This window comes from Lepisosteus oculatus, chromosome 11 (genome assembly GCF_040954835.1).
Source record: "Lepisosteus oculatus isolate fLepOcu1 chromosome 11, fLepOcu1.hap2, whole genome shotgun sequence".
In the NCBI taxonomy this organism is placed as follows: domain Eukaryota; kingdom Metazoa; phylum Chordata; class Actinopteri; order Semionotiformes; family Lepisosteidae; genus Lepisosteus; species Lepisosteus oculatus.
Genome location: NC_090706.1, coordinates 38851524 through 38871396, shown reverse-complemented (window position 1 = coordinate 38871396; position 19873 = coordinate 38851524). Strand labels below are relative to the sequence as shown.

At 48.4% G+C, this 19873-nt stretch overlaps 1 protein-coding gene across 3 annotated transcripts in view; it reads left to right on the top strand.

The window, feature by feature from the left end:
* The first annotated feature begins 7256 nt into the window (after positions 1 to 7256).
* Positions 7257 to 19873, top strand: part of n4bp3 (NEDD4 binding protein 3) — a 48954-nt gene continuing 36337 nt past the window's right edge. Inside the window, exon 1 of one of the 3 annotated variants that reach the window (XM_069196210.1) lies at positions 7257 to 7625. The gene's annotated coding sequence lies outside the window, so the exon portion shown is untranslated. Of the gene's footprint in view, positions 7626 to 7710; positions 7903 to 9377; positions 9432 to 19873 lie in introns of those variants that run through there. The other 2 variants (XM_069196212.1, XM_069196216.1) reach the window with 2 other exon arrangements.

Below are 19873 nucleotides of genomic sequence, written 5' to 3'. Positions count from 1 at the left end.
TTTCCACATGTCAAACAACCATTTAAACTGCGATCCTTTTACACCGGCTCAGCGACTCCGCACCGCGCGAGAGCTGAAAAAGACAAAACATCCCACTTTCACCTCGCAGCACACAGGATGGGGCAGGGGCGGGTTAAGAGCCAGGGGGCAAACACCACTATCCCGTTTAACTGTTATTATAACTCTTGAAAACCCTTAGAGGGGGCGAGCACACCTCTTTCAACTTTCTGTAACTTGGCATGGACTTCTCTCCCGATGTGACCAGTGCGCGGGGAGTAATCTGTAAAACTGTTCCACATTCCGGGACTTAAAAACGTTGCTTCCCCAAGAGGAACCAAAAGAGACAGCATCCGTCTCATGAGAAGTTCCACAGTGAAGCAAAAAGAAACTGACGGGGGCCTAAATAAAATAAACAAAGGACTAACTATCAATTCTACTTACACTAAGGGTTTAAACACAGGTGTATAGTGACGCCAGAATGTTTTTATTTGACTGAGATGGCTTTCCTCTACTTTCACTTGCTGGAGACAACAGCTCTTGTTGGCAGGAGTGACATATTCAGGAATATGCAGCCACTTACAGGAGAATCGGAGCCCGGACCTACAAGACGCTCAGGAATGGCTATGTAGCATTCTGGGATGGCCTCAGGACGCCAGGCAGGTATGGACCGGACTTGTGGTGCACGATCCCAACAGAACGTTACACACTAAGGGGAAAGCAAGGGATGAGGGATGTGTCCAGTGTTGAAGACAGGCAGGGTTAGAGACCTCTCCTCTAGTCCCAGCTAAAGACTAAAAGAACAAGGACATGAGAAATGTCGCAAACAAAGCGAGGCCATTCGGGCCCATCTAGCCCCTTCGGTAGTTGGTCGTTAACTGATCCAGGGATCTTATCCAACCTTTTCTTGAAAGAAGCCAGGGGACCACCTTGGCAACCTGTTCCACACTCCCACAACCCTCTGGGAATTAAGGCCTGGTGCAGCAGGAAGAAGAACCCAGCCTTGGAGCGCTGGAGGGGTTGTGCAAGGCCGAGCTCTGGCAGAGAGAAACAGGTGGGACCGGGCGGCAGGCGGAGAAGCTGGAAGAGGGGGACGTGTCGCACTGCAGTGTTTCAGAAAGGCCAGAAGTTAAACGGAACGGGAAGTCATTGTCATCGGATCAGGCGCAGTGGTCACCCTCCGTCACGGCCACAGGAAAGCCCTGGTTAATTTCCCTTTGAGACGGCCCTGAACCCCTCTCCTCTGTTCATCTGCAGATGGCTCTTTCACCCGTGCCCTATTCATCTCCGCCCAGACGGAACGGGGCAGACCTCTTAATGCGCCAAACAAAGACTTGTGCGGTTCTCAGAAATGCGGCGGTACGGAGACCGTGCTCAGGCCCGTGAAGGCCATTTTTAGCCCGGCTGTTGATCGATTGCTTGGGAACTGGAAAAAACGTCCACCCCTGAGGATCAGGGCCCTCTGTGGTCGTGAAGCCTACAGACAGCTTTCACACCAGGAAATGTGGAGCAAGTAGCATCAACCAACACAACACCTAGCACACTGTCTTGTTTTTCCATCGGTTGAGCGAGCGGGTGTAGATTAAACCACGTACTAAAAACAAATCTGTGATAAACAATAGCAAACACTGTAAAAAGATGATTTATGAGTGCTTCTCAAGAAACTCAAAGCACTGTCCAACTGCAAAGCGGCTGTGTAGTAATGTTTGCGAAACGAGACTTGCACTAATCCCAGGGTGAGATCAGAAGCCGCAGGGCAGGTTCGGACGAGAGCAGCCACTCTGTCCCTCCTTTTTTTCTGCTCTCTCTGCTTGCAGCTGCCCGGTACATGGATTTCATCCATCTGCTTCTGGGTAGAGGCTAAGACTCTGGCTTCAACGGGGATATAGTTTGCTGTGGACTCCCACACCCTTCTGTGCAAAGAAATCGTCAATTCTACCTGAAGGAAGCGCACAGTGACCCCTCTCTGTAAAACAAAAACGAGCCTGTCTTTCAAGCATGTGCCCTTTCCCCTCCCTTCATACCACACACACAAAACAGAAAGGCTGTTTCCCAAGGCAGGAATATGCCTTTGAAGACTGCGGCGCGCTCTAAATCCAAAGGTATGTGTGCTCGCACAATGAGGAGGTCAGCAGGCTCCTTGTGATTTTCATGCTGCCTTTCCCTTTTGCACGCAGAGGAGGCAAGCTTGGCACTCTGATTCATTTTAAATCAAGAGGTGCCGTGGCACAGGAACCGATGTAGCAGAGAGCAATGGTTTATTGATCCTGCCGTCTCTGTGAGCTGCCTGCTTATGTTTGTATTTCTTCTATTTTGATGGGTAGATTTGGAGTGGCTCTGGTTTCCTCTGACAGTCCAAAGAACATACAGGCAGGTGAAGTGCTTCCTGGGAAAAGTGTCCCTGGTGTGCCTGTGTCTGTGTCTGTCTGCTCTGTGGTGGACTGGGGTCCTGTCCAGGGTGCACCCTGCCTTGTGCCAGTTACACTGATGGGCTGTGGTTGCCCTTGACCCCCAGTTGGATAAAGCAGTCAGAAAACGGATGGATGTTTATAGTGTTTGGCCATCTCATGGTATCTGAGACACAGGTCTGTGTTGTGCGTTTGTCAGCTTCTCGGTCTACCCACCTACTTTCAACCGAACTCAATGAGCCGTCTTGTCGTCTGGGAGCGGTGGATAATTGTCACAGAGCGAATTTGCGGCTGTCGAATTGCGACCTCTTGTGGTCGCGACTAGGTACTGTAGGGACTGTGCGAAATTCGGGCCGGGAGTTTCGGAAGCGTCTTCTTGACTGTTTTTTTTTCGTTCACACTCTTCAGATTTCGTGTTACGCTTATAAAAGAAACGACTACGGCACGACTTGTCGTAACAAGTAACTCGTGATCAAACACGACGTTATGTCGTGATAGACAAACACAAACAAAATGTTTGGTGCAATAATCGCCGTAAAACCATAAGAAAACCCACTGGAGAATTTATCAACTGTGGATCTTCTGTTGCAAATAAATGAAACCGGTGAGAACACGGACTTCCACAAACTCCTTTGAAGTACAATATTCTCTTTGTACTGATGCCATTCGACTTTTTTCACCCGTTGTAACCAAAAAAATACCACTAGGTGACGCAATTAGCTCAGATTTTGATTTTTTTTTTACCACTCGGGACTGAGGTGCCCGAAAACTGAACAAGCTATCAGAATGCAAAATTAACCAACAGGTAAATCACAGTCTTATTATAACACATTGTTTGATCTGTTCGTTTGCTGTTGCTATTAATAGGTGGATATTCCAGCTCTTTGGTTTTGTTGTGCGTTAATCTGCACTGGTGGTACAGACTGTAGACTTTGGTGACTTTTGCGCTGGCTGGGGATGACTTTTTAGTGCAGGATCAGCTGAAAAAGCACGGCATCTCTGTGAACTAAAACGGGTGATAAGGAGCCGTGCTGATCTCGCAGTTTGAGGATGTTTACAATTCACGGCGAAGGCAGCACCTTGCATTTCAACGGCTGCTACCTGGGAGGGTGGCGTGAAGCGAAAGTCCCTCCCCGCGGGTCTGCGGCGCTGACTATGACCTTTCACCACAGAAGGAATGCCGGCTGTCCTGTATACCTGCGACAGGTCGTGGGAACGACAGGAAGCCGCCAGATCTCCGTGAGATAACGTCTGAGCTGGAGAAGAAGGTGAATTGCGAAAATGTCGATAGTATCACAGTTATTTCAAGCCAAGCACCATCTCACAGCGCTCGGAGCGCCGCCTGGCCTCGTCGTCCTGGGTTTCTTCCCTGTCCCTGTTCCCGATCCCGCTCTGGATTTTAACCGTGTTTCGTCTCGGCTTGGATGGATCACCCGGTTTCGGACTTTGGACTGTCTGGATCTGTTTGGCGTTGCCACGCCCCCCGAGCACCAGATCACCGTCGTCACGCCCCACTGTGTGTCTACCCGTCCAATCCTGCTGTAACTCCCCTGATGTCCTTCTCCACTTACTTCCAGATTACACTGTCTGCATAGGGTCCTGGACTACAGTCATCACCAGCAGGCTGTTGCACAGAGGGGAGCCTTTCAAACTAGGGAAGGTTGGAAGGTTGTGGTGTCAAATCTAGACAAGCAAGGCAGAGGAAGAGTGTCTTATTAGGAAGGGGTGTATCTTTCTTTATCGACCGTTTAAATGGAGGGGATTTCTTACACTCCCCTCGGTGTCTTCTACTTTGAATCAGAAAGAAATAAGCATACTGAAGTGTATAATTCCAGATAATCACAGCGGAGTACAATCTCGCTGTTCTGTTTGAGCAGCAAGGTACTGCCACAGCAATGCACATTAATATTTCATTCCATCGATACGGACATCGATAGGGACTTCCGTCAATACTGAAATCAACAGGGACTCCCGTCGATGCGGACATCGATAGGGACTAAGCCTTTCTGTCATTCTCAGCATCTTAGGCATCGACCCCCGCCTCGCATTTTCAGTTTAATTAGCTTTGCAAAAAAATATGCATGATTCCAAAGAAGAACAAGAAGAAAGCAGAATATTTGTTGAGTGAAGCACGTTGAGTGGAAGGGTGATTTACCAGTACTTCCCTTAGGAAGGGCCTGGGATCAAATAATGATGAGGTCATGAGAGAAATGGATTCTGGGGTCTTCAGTGCATTCCCCCAGTGGGCACTGGCCTGGGATCTCCTTATTGTCAGGAGCTCGCCCACCGTCCACAGCAGGGAGAATAATTTCTCCGCTCCGGGGGAAGGAATGGCTCAGGTCAGTAGCTAGGTGCACGTGAGAACATTCCTCAGACAGCTGCTGCCTGGAGAAATTATCTCTACAAGCTTCTTTCTAAAACCTTCCCGCCGGTTAGCGGAAGAAACTAGGAGGTGTGCGTTATATTTTCAGGCAGGAGAGACGGGGGCTCGGCTGTACTGAGCGGGTTGTGGGAGTGACGTCACCTACGCATCCCAGGCAGTATCGAATTCCCCGGAGTGAGAAGACGCGGCACGTGCCTCCGAGTCAAGGTCATTGACCGAACCAGGATCGACGGGCACCTTCACATCCGTCTGTCTCCCACAGGTGTGCGGGTCACAAGGCGTCCACCTGAAAGACACTGGGCGAAATGTGGAATTTCTTTGACTTGTTTGAGGCCAGCACAGCACCCTTCTCTACCCACTGCCTCGGTCTCCAGCGATTGATCTCGCCGAGCCCCTGTCCCGCGTTTAGGGAAAACGGCGCTGGAATCAGACATGTGCACTGTATTAGAAACTATTTTGTTGTCAAAGCCCCTGCTCCATGTTGGATCACGACAAGGTATTGCGTGGCCTCGGGTCTGTGCTGCAGCAGGCGTGGGTGGTACATACCTGAATAAAGGAAGCCTGATTCCTCGTCGCAAAGCCCCACTGACCCGTGTTTTAAAACCGGGGCAGGGTAATCCAATTACCATGGTGAAACACGTTCACAAGGAGAAGGGCTTTGAAAAGACTTTGGATTCGGAGAAGGGTTTGATTTCCAAGTCACTTATTGAAACCGTGCAAACAGTGGACGCAGTGCGGTTTCATCTTTCTCGACATGTGACCCAGATTTCTGAACCAGATGTTTCTGACTGAAACGATTCACGTTGCCACTCCGCTGAAAGGAGGTTTCTTCATCTGCACATTTCAATGTCACTCCTCTTGACCCTCTTTCCACCATCCTCAGCATCTGTTTAGCTCCAAAATTAGCTCTTAGATTTGTTTCGACCTCGCATCTAAAAATGCCTTGTAATTAATATGCATTGATCAACTGAGCTGAACCCAGCTAGTTGCCCAATAGGAAGGACTGTTTTGTCGTGTAGCTTTTTGCAGTAGGTCACATATGGTTCTGTTTTCAGAAACAGCTTTGTAGAACAAAATGAGGAAAAGGGATGGTCTGAAAACACTCATTAAGCCTGCCTTTGCTCATGGTCCTTCTTTAAACGCACAGCTTGCTGGTGACGTATCATGTTAGCATAGTCAAACACCGGTCTGCTAATTGCACACCTCTCCAACTTTCCCCCTGAACCCACGGGGTGCTGCTGGCACAGGTGGGCCCTGCTCTTCAGTGGGGCAACACAAGCCTTCAGGCTGAAGAGCGCTATACAAAAAGCAGGCAATTTAATAATAAGGACGATGACTATGTGTGGTGATACCTCATCCTTTAAATTAATATTATTTCCTTTTTTTTTGTAATAGAGCCACCTGCAGGATTTTGAGGTTTTGGAATGTATCGCCTTTTTCCCTCACAGCTACATGTCTCTGGCAGTCTGTTCCAGACTCCCACCACTCTGGGTGTACAGTGTCGTCTCCTTGCTGGGCACTGTAAGTGTCCTTCCCCCTTCGTTTCCACTAGCGCCCCCTGGTGCTGAAGCGGTGCGCCGGGTTGACTCGCTGTCTTCGAGGATTTGGGGTACAGTGCTTGAATCAGGTCTCCTCTGTAGTCTTCTCTGTTAGACACAGAAGTGTTTAAGACCCGTCCAGCTGTCAGTGCAGGATGTGTCTTTGAGGACTGGACCTGCTTCGTCTTCTGTGGAGGGACTCCAGAACAACAATATTGGGTGTTTTTTGTATCGTGGTTATAAAAGCTGAGCACAGTAATCTAAATGAGAGCTCACTGCAGTTGGCGTGCAATGTAAACTTGTATCTTTCCTTGATTCACAGTATATCATGTGCTTTCCTCAGCCCGCGGACACGTTTCCAGTTTCTTCCTGGATGAACATTTTGACTGAAATATTAATTTACTACATCAGTCATCTCCCCATCATTGTCTGGAGCTTTACCTATGATATCTCTGATTCCCTACATCTTGTACCGTCCTTTTCAATCCTGTTGTTACAATACTATATTAGCTTGCAGTAAAAAAAATCATCAGTAGTAGAATGGCATTATTTTAGCCTCCATGGAAAAAATATTCCCTCTCTCAGGGGAAAAAAGGGGGACTATCCCCTTTTGCATGTGCTTGCTGTTAAATAAATTCCAGTTTCTTTAATAGAATACTTTTAATTTTTAATCCTTTTCTGGAGTTTTTTTTTTGGCGTCCTTCCCACGGGTTTTTTTCCGACGATGATGCCGACCAGCCATGATCTGTAAAGAAACAGCCGTTTTCAATGCCCGTTGGATACTGCTGTTAAAAAGTAGGTTACACCGTCAGGAAATAAACATCCCAATTTATTTTTACGCCAGACCCCGCTGGAAAGTAGCCTAGCTCATCCATTTTGCCCCGTTGGCACAGACAGGTGGCGCTGTTGCGCTTGCACACACGGGACGGAGAGCCGAACATTTCCCAGCGCCGGTCTTCATCCTCGCCCCTGCCGGCGGTGCGTTAGCATGTGAAAAGACGGGGGCTGATGCATCTGCACTGCCTCCCTACACTTCCTCCCCAGGACCATTGAAAGTGCGCTGTGGGAGAGGGGGGGATAGTTCAAATCGCGACGAGGGAAAAACTGCCTCAGTGCGCCGACTGGAGCCGGACAGAGAGCCGTCGGCCGCTCACTAGAAAAAGAAAAAAGAAAAATATTGTCCCCCCCCCCACCTTAAACCAGGTATAGCTATTTCTAGGAAGTAGCTTTTAAAAATAAAACCCGCACGCAACGGGACTACACTTGGAGGTTGTGCGCGCTGGTCTGCTCTTTAACATGGTAAGTGTTAAACCTGCGACGGGCTGCGACTGGACAACCACAGCTGTGGGGCTCCTGCGCTCGCCTGCGGCGTCGCTTCGCTTCGCTTCGCTTTGCTTCGCTTTGCTTTCTGTCCGAAATGCCGGAGCCCCGTGGTTTGGGGATACCGGCTACGTGCGCGGAGTCTGGACTGCTTTCTCCTCGGCGCAGGCTGGGAGAGAGATGGAAGTGGTTTCCCAGGTTTAGCGACCTCGGCCAAACAGCCGCCGGCGGGGAAAGTGCTCCAAGAACTCCCTGGGTAAGAAAAAAAAAACTTTAGGGGGGCAGCTGGCGGTTTGCAATAGGGGGTCGCGGGTTTTCGTCTGCTTTCCGATAACGATTTCGCTCCCGGGTTTGGTTTGTGTGACTGTTGATCGATTGGGTCAGCGCTGTTGCCCAGCGGGGTTTCTGCTGTAGTGGTCCGTCCGGATCAAATGTGTGTTGGGGTTTTGTTTTTCCGCCCCGCTACTAAACCTCGAAGCGATCGCTCACTCCCGGCGATTTGGGTTGACTTCAGTTGCAGTCGCAGGACAGTCGGGTCGAAGTGGCCGCTGCACGCCAGCGGGGTCGTTAACTTTGACGTTTCCAGTGTAAGCCATCACACGTTCCGCTGCGTGCCTGAATGGATCCCCAATTGCTTGATTAAGGGGTAGTCGCAACGGGTAACGGGGTGGAAGTGCAGAGGGACACCGCTGGTCACCACGCTGTCCCGGTCCAGTAGGCTGCTTTCAGGACGCAGGGGGTTTACAGTTCTAACCCGGAAGACGATTAGCAGTCTCCATCGCGGCACAACAATAAAATTGATATATATATATAGTTTAATTCAGAAATGGAAACGGGGACAGTGATGGGCAGCAGCCGGAGGCAGAGATGCAGATGCACCCCGGCCCCGCGAGTGTCCGGGGGGAGGACTACACATGCACGGTACCTTGTCCGAGTGGACAGCCGAGTCGGAGAAGTGGGTGAGCGCACGGATTGCGCAGCCGGTGGGTGACATCGGGGCGACGTGTGCTTTACCTGTCATTATCTGTAATTTCCAAACAGCCGGTCCCGTGCACTCACTGTCGTGAAGGGGGTGACTCTTTCTCTACTGTAAGATTTTGGGGGCGCCACCCCCCCCCGTAGTATGCCCCCCAACTTCCTTTGCCCTCCTGACTAAGAGGAATTTTTAGCGTGCGGGTGGTCTTTCCTTGTTGCCGACGTGCCCAGTCATAGACTGAGCACCTAAAACAAGCCCCCCCGGTTTTCCTCCCACGGGGAAACCTAAGGGATACTGCGCTCTGTGGATCATTTCCTCTTGATCCACGCGTGTCAATCGCGGCTCAGCTCCTGCAACAGGGTTAATCGTCCTCAGCGCGGAGGAAGTGCCCGCAGCTTGCTGGTGCTCACCAGACGCGAGTAAAACTCTCTTAAGATAAGGAAGCAATTATGCAAAAACTACTGTATTGTATAGTCGGTGCTATATCGGGAACAGAAAGCAGCTTTGTTTTCTCTCCATTGTTCAGTATACACTGGGGCTCCCAGGAGAGTGGACGTCCAAGACCTCCTCTCCTTTCTGTCCCTGTGATTTGAGAAGAAACCTGGGTTTTTTTTTGTCTTCAACTCTACCGACAGCTGCGGGTATGTGCTGAAACAAAACCAGAAAAACACCCGCAGAGCAGCCCCCAGCTCCGACAATAGACTCGCAGGGAAGGGAAATAACTTTCTGTCTTTGTGTAGGAACGGGAGCTGTTAGCACCTACTGCCAGCCCTTGGAGAGGAGCTGATTTCACTGGGCAGCTCAGTCGAGTGAGTAGGTTATGGTAGCACATCCACATCTGCTGGGTTCAAGGAAATGTGTTGATGCTATTTGAAGAGTCACCCATAAGCCCTGTATTATTCCATTATTACCGAAACACAGTGCTGGTAAATGGCTACAGTAATTCCTTGAATTCAAGATATTGCTTTATATCCTGAAGGATTCCAGAAAACTTTACAACCATGACATGTCTTATTAGTGAATCATAGTATCTATGGGTGTATCATTGAGCACGTGAGCTCATTAATTCTGCACTTCACCATTACATTACTGGCTGTGATCTAGCAGGGCTTCAGGATTTTATGCTTACTCATCCTATTATCCACCTCAACGAAATAGTTTAGATTAAGGCTGACGTCTCTGAAAAAGTGAATTTCAGTGAATGGCCAGGGAGAGGCTGCAGACAAACAGCACTCCGGTGGGTGTAAACAGACTGCAGTGCTTCTTGTGCAGTTTTTCTGACTGCCTCACTGTATGTCGCTGAAAGGATCTGTTTTCGTATGGACCCTCGCTTAGAAATAGCGTTTTTGTGACCCTGAGGTTGGGGTGTCTCTGCTAGCAGTGGGAAAGGGATTTTAAAGACTCGAGTTTGCGTGGTGGCTGAAGAGGTTGAGCAGTTGGGCCCGGAGCCTGCGGTGTCTTTTAATAACGGGCTCCTGACCAGTCCCTTCCCTGCCCTTCTGCAGGAAAGTGAAGAAGGGAGCTGTTGGCTCTCTCGATAGCCGCAGGACACAGGCCGAGAGGGAGCTGTTTTCTGCTCAAATACTGATAGTTTCTTCAGACAACTTTCAGCAGCTGGCCTGAGCCAAGTGCCAGGGCTGAGCCCGTCCTTGTTAGTCAAGGATGAACCATATTGCACCTTTTCCCCAGACGTTCTGAGCACTTCAGAGGCATAGCAGCACGGCACCTAACAGAATATCCCCTTACTTTACAAAACCTGAAACGATTCAGGGAAAAGCTTCCCATTGTACAGCTGTATATTCCGTTTTAGGATGTCCCTGTGCGCATACAGGTCGGGAAGCTGGAAGGGGTGTTGTACGTCTGCTGTTTTTGCATCCAGGTAATATGTTGTGGTCAACTGACCCTGAGCAAGAACACCTGAGACAAGTTGGATGTTACATTTGATCCTGTGCATGTTCTTGGAACAATACTAGCCTTAGTAGAACTGGTCTTATTATTAATTGCTTATTAGCTCTCTGGAGATGTTGTGACAGAGGGACAGTTCAGCGAATTACCGTGGTATCGCTTATTAGGGGCTGACTGTACTGTGTGGCATTCACTCGACTCACCAAGGCAGGATCATGCTTCCCCACCACAAGCCCAGCCGATATAACCTGATAATGCAGAGGGCCGTGTTTCTTGCAGCAGGACTATTTTCTCTCATGCTCATCGCAGCTCGGAACTGGCATCAGCTGATTTCGGCGGCAGTGCGTTCCGTGCTTGGTCTTGGCCTGTTCAGCCGATACAGCGCTTAGCTTGCATCTGCTTAATTAAGTGTCTGAGCTGTATTACAGTCCCATTGATCAACACACGGAAAGCCCTGCCTTGTCACTTCCCCCGGGCCATCTATCCCGACAGCTGCAGTCTGGCACGTTACAGCGCCTGTTGTGATAAAGCTGCAGAGCCCTGCCACATTAGAATGAGCACCCTGGTGCACCCACGCAACAGAAAATAATGTGAGTTACTTGGCGTTCTGCCAATTACGGCACGGCTATCTTCTCGTTTTCACGAGCGGTAACAGACCTAAATAATACATTGGAGGACGATACGAATGAGTTTGTGGTGGCTCTGTTGTGCGCCCATTACCTGTTGCGTCACAACTGCGAGGGCTCTCTCGGGGCTGCATTTCCAAACTGCGGTGCACTCTGTATCTCGCACGTTGTGAATCGGTATCGTGCTACTCTTACAACATAATGTAGCAATATGACGATTGTGTATAGGGTATGTATAAGGTTCAGCATGTGAAGGCCAGTATTCTATTTCTTCTGCTGTCCCTGTTGTACCACATTTCCGTTGAGAGTAAAATGTTTGGAATGAGGAAAACAAATCGGGTGTGAAAGCCCCAGGATCCCTGTAGATTATCACAGAGACTTCTTTACAGAAACTTTAGAACCGTGCAATCCAGTCCCTGTTATCAAAAGCATAGATTGCATTTAGGGGTGTCCTCATGTACAGATCAAAGGCTCTCTCCTGCAAGTGACTCGTTATGTTTTTCTAATGCGGGGAAGTGGTTATCCGGTGGTCACCTTGCAACATTGGTGAATTCGGTTGCAAGGCTTTGTGACCAACTAACCCTCAAGTATTGGCGGGATCTTCAACTGCCAGTCTCACCCGTTAAACACCAGGCGGGGAGATTGAGTCGTGCACGCATCAGATCTTCTGCAACACTGCCTACGAGCGCGCACACACAAAAATACAGGCATTCTGAGAGACGTGCAAGACTTCGATTTAAAGATTTTTGGAGACTGCTTTTTTCTGTGAAAGTTCATTTCTTCTGAGTCTTCCAGCGAGCCTTCCTGAAGGATTTGTGCAGGATATTGGTAGCAGGAGTCTGTAAGGATTTTGGCCCCAGAAGGCTGGATGATTTTTATTTTGTGGGATAGAATGGAGATGCCAAGCTTGCCTGGAGCTTGTGAGATGTTTGTTGGGTGCTGGGGGTTTTAAGGAGAGGCTTGTGTTTTTTTGGAATAAGGAGATTCTCGTGCGTTTCTATGGGTCTGAGGACTCGGGGAGTGTTTGAAGCTGTGATGAGGGAGCCCTGGAATGCTGGCTGAGGGCTGGCACGTGGTGAGATAATTGGTGTATGTTTCCTTAGGGAGAGGTCTGGGCTGGGGGTTGCCTGCTGCCAATTGTCAGCTAGCCTGCTCAATTGTCATCACTTCCTGGTCTGGGGGGGGTCAGTCAGGGCGCGCAGTTTGTTTTTGTGGGTGGGCTGTCCTTCCCCGGCCACCCTCCCCAGCCTAGCCCCTCAACCTGTGCGCTGACCGATCCCAGCGTTGTGGTCTGTGCCACCTGTTGTAAATGTTCCTGCGCTCCTTCCCTCTCCGGACGAACCCCCGCGTCGCTGTGTTCCTTTGATTCACAAAACAACATTGGGAACAAAAGGGGGGCGGCAGCATTCTCCCCCACCGCCCAGCTGTAACCTGGAAACCGGAGGCCTGCTGCAGAGATCGCTGACCTGCTTGATAACAGGATGGCCTTTCTAAAGCAGGATGAGTCCGAGCACGGCCTCCAGGCGTCACAGATCTTCCTCAGTCCACTGGAGGTGGAGCAGCTCGCGCAGAGCGAGCTTCTTCTCAAGCAGCACTTTTTACACCCTTGTGGGTGGAGTGCTGTGCGTACCGTGCACGCAGACCACCTTCAGGTTTTTGGGTGGCTGTTTTTTTTTCCTGCAACACATGCGTGTGTATCCATTCTGCGGCCCTGTCAGCTAAACCGCATGGTCATCTTTCAAGCTTCTCCACTCTTTGGCACAGAACTGTGCTTCTGCGTTTTCATGGTTGTGAGCATCTGAGAAAAGCAAGTCCGTTCGGAATCTGTGCGTTGGGACAAAGGGGTATTGTTTTTTCTGTTGCTGACTTTCCTACACCTTTAAGATCGAGCTGCAGTTGTGGTCATTCGAGAGCTTAAGCTCTCTTGAGCAAGGAAGGAAAGAAGCAGATCAAATCATGCACCTTCAGATGTAAAAAAACTAACTCTGTGTCACAACCTGTTGTGTTATTGAACCTCTCCAATTGCCTTTGATGAGCGATTCTGCACAGGAGAGAGATGTTTCTGCCCAATGTATGTCTGGGTTCTGAGGTACTGTTACTCATATTGGGTGGGGATGGAGAGGGTGTTCCTTTTAACCAGAACTCTTTAGACAATGTTGACAGGATTACTAAGCAGCATGCTTTTAAGAAGCTGGGGTGCTCGATTGTTTCCCACAAATTCTGCAGCACCAAGAAGTTAAATGAAAGCCCCCTTTTTCTTCTGGTAGGGCACTTCAGCTGACTTACAACCGTTGACTCATATGTTGAAAGAAACTATCATTTAAAAAGTGAAAACCCTTTGTGTTAGCTAATGAAAGTGGTGCATTACCTAATTAAAACGAGGGTGTGTTTAGAAAAAAATCAAGCAAGCCTACTTGGCTTATGTGGTATAAGCCAGATGTCTCTATAGCTGCTCTATAGATCTCTCATGGTTTTAATTGAATTGCCATGTTCTGTTGTACCAGACATCGGTTTTTAATCCTACACCTGCAGGTGTTTCAGCACAAAGGCCTGCTCTTATTGTGTGAGCAGAGTCGATACAATGGAGGGTACAGGAGTACCCCGGAGCCTGAAACAAGGGCTCACTGTTTGAACGTCACAGTACCTGCGCTGCTGGCAAGGAGATGGGGAATCAACACCTGCTTGCGTACGAGACGGTATAGACCAGGAGATTTCTTTTCAAGGGATGGTGGAGGCTTGAGGCGAAACTTACTGAACGGCATCTGTTTGGTGGGGGTAAACCCTGAAAGGGCAGGCGGGGAGAGATTGTTCTGCGCATTTTTAGGATGTGTGAAGTGCTTTGGGCAGGTACTGTGTGTAATTACAATCTAGAGAGCACAAGTTTCCCAGGCTGAGCAATCTCTCTGTTGTAAAGACACATGTTTCTGCTGGATCTCCATCCACTGGGAGGGGATATCTCGTCCTACCTGTCACCCTCTCCTGCTCCTCCCTGGCACTCCATATCCAGTGTGCATTTTTTGATGATGACAGGGGATTAATAAGGAGGTGTGTTCCATTTCCTGTGCGTGTCTGCTGCACCTGTGCATATTTGGTTTTGCAAGGACTAGTATTCTGGGTTTCTCAACTTTACTGGCACCTCGGTATAAGACAAAATAATTTGCATCTAAGACAGTCAGTCATCATAAGTGAGATTGATCACAAACTGTTGGGAATGGTACAGCCATCCCACTTTTGAACTGATTCCTTATTTGATGGACTGAAATATTTTCTTTTTTGACCATTTTATTTATGCTTCTGATTAAAAAGGACAGCCTGAATTGTTTCTGTTCCTATTAATCCTGCGTAAAAAGAAGACTTGTCAAGAGAGTAATAACTTGCCCGGGAGAATGACCTGTTAGGCAGGAGCTTTCTTTGTTAGAAGAATAAATATATCTTAAAAGTGTTTTTCTTTCTTTCTGGGTTACTGCAATGGATTGTTTTAATGCGCAAAAGTCTTCATACAGAGGCTAACCGAAGTTCTAAAAATAGGCTCCGTAATTATAGAAATGTTTAGCACCACACAGTAACACAGGTTTGTTTTTTTACAAGTATCTAAAGCACAGCGAGGCTTGGACATTTTCCCCAAATTGAATTTGCTCTGTAACGAGTACCTCTAAAAGATTGGTTGCTACAGATCTTATTGGTTTTGAAATCTGTAAACTCTGTTGATCGGCCTTATCATGGAGGTAATATTTTGTCTTACACAGCACGTAAGCATAAACTAGAGCAGACGCCAACAAAGGTGTCTAAACCTTGTGCATCAATGCAGAGACTTGTGTCCATACAGAACAGGTGGAAGCATTGTAGAAGGATTCTCAGCGGTTTTACAGTGTTTATGCCAAGTTCACACAGTAAAGATATGATCGAGGCGAAGAATGAAGTTGAAAAGCCAACAAAACAATGTCTTTCCAGCACTGGAAGTGAAGACAATCGATCAATGGAACAGTCACGTTAGTTTTGCTTTAGCCCATCTTAGCAAGCAGTGCATGAGCACATTTTCCAAATCGTCCAAATGAAATTACGTTCGGTTCACACCCCGCAGTCAGCTAGTGGCAGCTTCTGTCTTCTCCTGTCGATCTGTGTGCCTCTGGAGATGGCAGATGGCAGACCTGTGTGAATTTCCTGGTTAAGAGTCTGGTCACTGAAATGGTCTTTTCCCCGGAGATCGGAAGCTAATGGGCACTCTAATCTCCTGTCCCTCACGGGCCAGGGAGTGACACACAGCTGATGTCTCCTCTCCTGCGAGTCCTGTAGCTGATCTACAGCGGGGGGTGGGGGAAAGCTCCATCGACCATGCTGATGGTTTTTGGGGGATTAATTAAACCTGATGCATTGGTAATTTGCTTCTAGAATTTAATTTACTTTTCAGTTTGTTTTATTTATTTGTCTTGGTTGCCTCTCCTCTGAGAAGCTTTTTTAAACACTGAGAAAAGGTGCTGGGACTCAGAACACACTTCCTGAGCAGACCAGACCAAGGATCTGTGCTGCTGTATCTTTGCATAGCGCTGTAGCCCCTTATTTTTGTACCTTTCTCTTTTGTCCTCAATGAACAGTCTGGGTGCCAGGAGACCCCTGGAGTCTTGGTCCTGGAGGGCCTCCATGTCTTCTAGTTTTAATGTCTTCCTGGGCTCCTAGTGTCTTAATTCAAATCACTCATTCACTTAATTAGTCTGTATTACCACTGTTTCCAGGTGTTCAGCCATCAAGTATTTTGCATTTAAAAGTTTTTGTGTAAAACCAGATTGACAGCACCCCTCCAGAACCAGGAGTGAATCCTGCTGCCCTTGGGTGTTGAAACCACTGGCTAAAATCAGTCCTCCTGAAGTGCAACGCTACAGTATTTAATTTAATATCAATTGTTGTAGTCGTACTGTCACGTACAGTGTGATGATGTAATGGCATAATTACGGTATGTACCTGTATCGCAGCAGGATCAAACATTCGGATTTCTTATGTGTGATCTGCACAAGTACCATATTGTCAATTACACTGCAGAATGAATTAAAATTGATTGAGCTTACCCTCTACAAGTGACCTCCGGGGTGTACCTAATGTTCCAGACATTGATACCATGTAAAGACATGATACCACGTAACTTGATACCATTGGCGTGATTCAGTGTGCCTTGTAGCAGCCCTCTGTCGCCTCTCTCAAGAATCTCACTGGCTTTTTGTTGTGACAAAACCTTCTCAAAACCTTGTCCCATCTACAAAAGTGTTGCGCATGGATGTATGCAATAATAGAAATCAGCTCAGTAAAAAAACAAAGTCAATTTCTGTGGCTTTTTTATACTGTATGTATTTGTTCCATTATTATTTGGTGTCTTCTGGTTTTCAGTTCAGGTGCCCTGGGGGAGCTTAGCGTGAAGGGAGCTGGATGAGTGTTTGCAGTGTTGCTTAGTGCTGTGTTATTTGCGGAGTGCAGGTCTGTAACGAGTCGAGCTCCTTCTGGACTGCTGAGTGCAGCTGCCTGGGCGAGGACGGTCTTGGTGTTGGCTGTGATTGGCAGTGTGTGGCCGTGCTGGTGTTCCTCTTGTCCAAGCCAGCGACGTGATGTGGCTCAGGCTGGCAGGTTGTAATTGCACTGCCCGTGAGAGGCGCACCTCTGTATCCATCCATCCACGCGTCATCGAAGCTGCTCGGGTCTGGAGAGACCCGTGGCAGCCTGAAAACACTGCCAACATGGGCTCGGTGTCTGCCAGTCCATCACAGGGCCCACACACAAGCACGCTGGACAGCTGAGAAATGCCAGTTATTCTAAGCCAGAATGGCTGTGGGTGGTGGGAGCAAACTGAAACATCTGGAGAAACTGCATGGGGGAGAACATACAGGCTCCACTCAGAATGTCTTCCAGCCAAGAACAGAACGCAGGACTCGGGATCTGTGAAGCAACTGTGCTCGCCTCCAGGCCGAAAAAAAAAGCTCAGAACTGATTGTAATATATTACCAGAGCACTAATACAGTCTTGGCAACCTGGTTGGAACAGACCTCTGCTATTGCTTAATCGTGTGTTTCTTTGCATTCACTAGACTCCTCATACTTGAATGATTATGATCAGGTAGTAGTGTTAGTGGCTCACTGTGTCATTTGCAACCCTCGAGCTGAAATGTCACAAACCCGGGTTTGGCGAGCGTGCGTGTCGGCGGTTTTAAAGTTGAACTGTGCGGGTGGGCGGCAGGAGGACGCCTCCGGCAGGGAGCAGCCCCTCTCTCTCCGGACCTCAGGGCTTCGAAACGGAGATGTCTGCCCTCTTCGTTAATAATCCCAGCAGCCCGGCCGCACCAGCTGGCTCCTGAGGCTGTTTGTCGGCGCAGGCTGGTGGTGGCGCGGGGGTTAATTGGCGCGATGAATGGAAGTGGAGGCTCCTGACCCCCAGTGGGCAGGGGGTCTGCCTGCTCTGACACAGCTGCAACGGGGGGGGGGCCCTCTGTGCACCCCTTAGCGAGGCAGCCCCCCAAAAATAAACCGCTAATTGAATTATTTTAGAAGTCCTTCATTAGGACAGGCTTGTTCTCTCTCTCGTGTGGTGGATCCTGTTTTTCTCAGGTCGCAAGGCGGCCACTCGGACTCCCACTGCAGCCTTCGTTATGGAGCAATTACTGGCGAAGCTGACAAAAAGACTAAAAGCGTGATACATCTGTCCAGGGGGCAACTGGGAATGTATGTGTACCTGCAAGACGCGTGAACATGGTTTTCTAAGTTGTTGTTTGTTTTTTTCTCCCAAAACTCGTGGAAGTGCACAAAGATTTTGTTTCATTTGTTTCATTCCAAACCTGTATCGCTTCCCAGTGATTTTTCATTGAGTTGCCCCAATCTCTGACTCAGAAAGGGTGCTGGACCATCAGGGATTGGTACACAATAGCAGCACATGAGACTTGCTGGGCACCAGTAGCTTTCAGCAATGCCACCGAGAGATCTGCGATCTGTTGCAGCGTGTCAAATGACAAATGGCTCCGTCAGGCTGATGTGTTGGAGTAGGCAGTGCATTGCGTTGCAGGTGCTGTAGCAGTAAGTCAACTTGATTAGCAATCCGCGATCCCGGTTTGTGAGGGATGCTTTAATTTCACGCTAGACTTTTGTCTCGTAATTAAAAGCCAGGTTTTGTTGCACTTTCAGGTTTGTGCGGGCGTTTGTGCTGAGGTTTGCGAGAACAGTGTTGCAGACTGCTCTCTGAAGACCTATTTTATTTAAAGGATTACCTTTTTGGTTAATCTGAAAGTGTAGTGATGGAGCATTTTAAGAAAACACTTCTGTCCTGCATTGTTTTGTAAGGGTGGGGCAGGATCTGATTAAAGATGTGCAGCCCAAAGCTCCTACTGGGCAACTTGTGTTTGAATTTATCTTCTGGTGGGATGGAGGACGGGTGTTCTATGTGAATTTCATTGCTTTTTTAATCCGTTTCCTCTTTGCTCTTTTACCCTTCAGAATCTCTAAAGACACTTTAAAGGGACTTCACACACTGTCGTGCATAAATGTGTTTTTAAACTAATTACTGGCTTTGCAAATACTATACATTTTGCTTCTCCTCGGGTACTGTAGATAAGAGGAGGCACTGCTTATCAAACGCAGCACTGCGAGCGTACCTTTCGGTCGTGGACATGAATAACTGAACACTAACGAAGGGGAGAAACAGACCTGAAAGTGCGAAGCGATTTGGAAAGACGGTGGAGATCTCCAGGTGGCAGACGGCACGCGACATTTTCACGCAGAATCTCTCTCCCGCATCTTCAGCAACTGTCGGGATGCGTCAACGCCTGTAATCTCCGGTAATTCCTGCAGATGAGGGAGAGCAGTCTGAATCCCAGACTGGCCCTGCCTCTGTCTTTCTGCCACAGAACAATGAGGCTGTTATTGCAGAGAAGAGGGTAGGGCACCCTTTCCACACGCGAGAGATTCAATCAGTAGATTGTAAGCGATGAAAGAGAGATCTTAAGGGGAACAATTGGGCTTTTCCCACAAAGAGCAGTGCCCCAGCAACTCCGGAAGGTTATTCGGCGTAGGAGGTTAAGGGTCATTGTCTTTGACTTTGCTAACGTGCGCACACACAGAGTGAAGCAAATGTTAGCTGTTATCGCTGATGTCGGGACAGTCAGTGTTATTGTCTGGAATGAGCCTAAAAGGTTTCTGTTGCTTGATGTACACTGGTGTGCAAGTTTAAGGGCATCTGTACATTTCTATGGATATACTCTACAAATTGAAGTGTACGTACTGTATACATATACAGTGTTGTGCATGTCCCACTACTGGAGGGGCACATCCTGACCAGCTGAGTTCTTAGGACATTTTATTTCACTTGCCGATAAAATGTAAAACTATTGATCAAGACAAGGAGGTAAAACTAAATGTAAACGAAGGGGCTCAGCTTGTTGAACACCCTACATGAGCTAAAAAACATTTCAGTCCTTCTAGAAAAGCCTGCTGTCCCGATAAACATTGTCCTGCCAGCTCCTAGTCAAGTATATCTCTATATTTACTGTACATGTGGATGTTTCTTGTAAATGCGAGGGGAAAGGATAACAGGCTTTTGGTGAGGTTAGTCAGCACTAACATGGATTATGTCACACCCAGTAGATGTGCTTTCCTGGTTGCAGATTCCTTACGTGGGAGCTGGCTTGTTTGGGTTTTCTCTGTCTCAGGAGCGGCTCCATTGCAGCACAATGGAGTATGAGTCAAACACAGCCA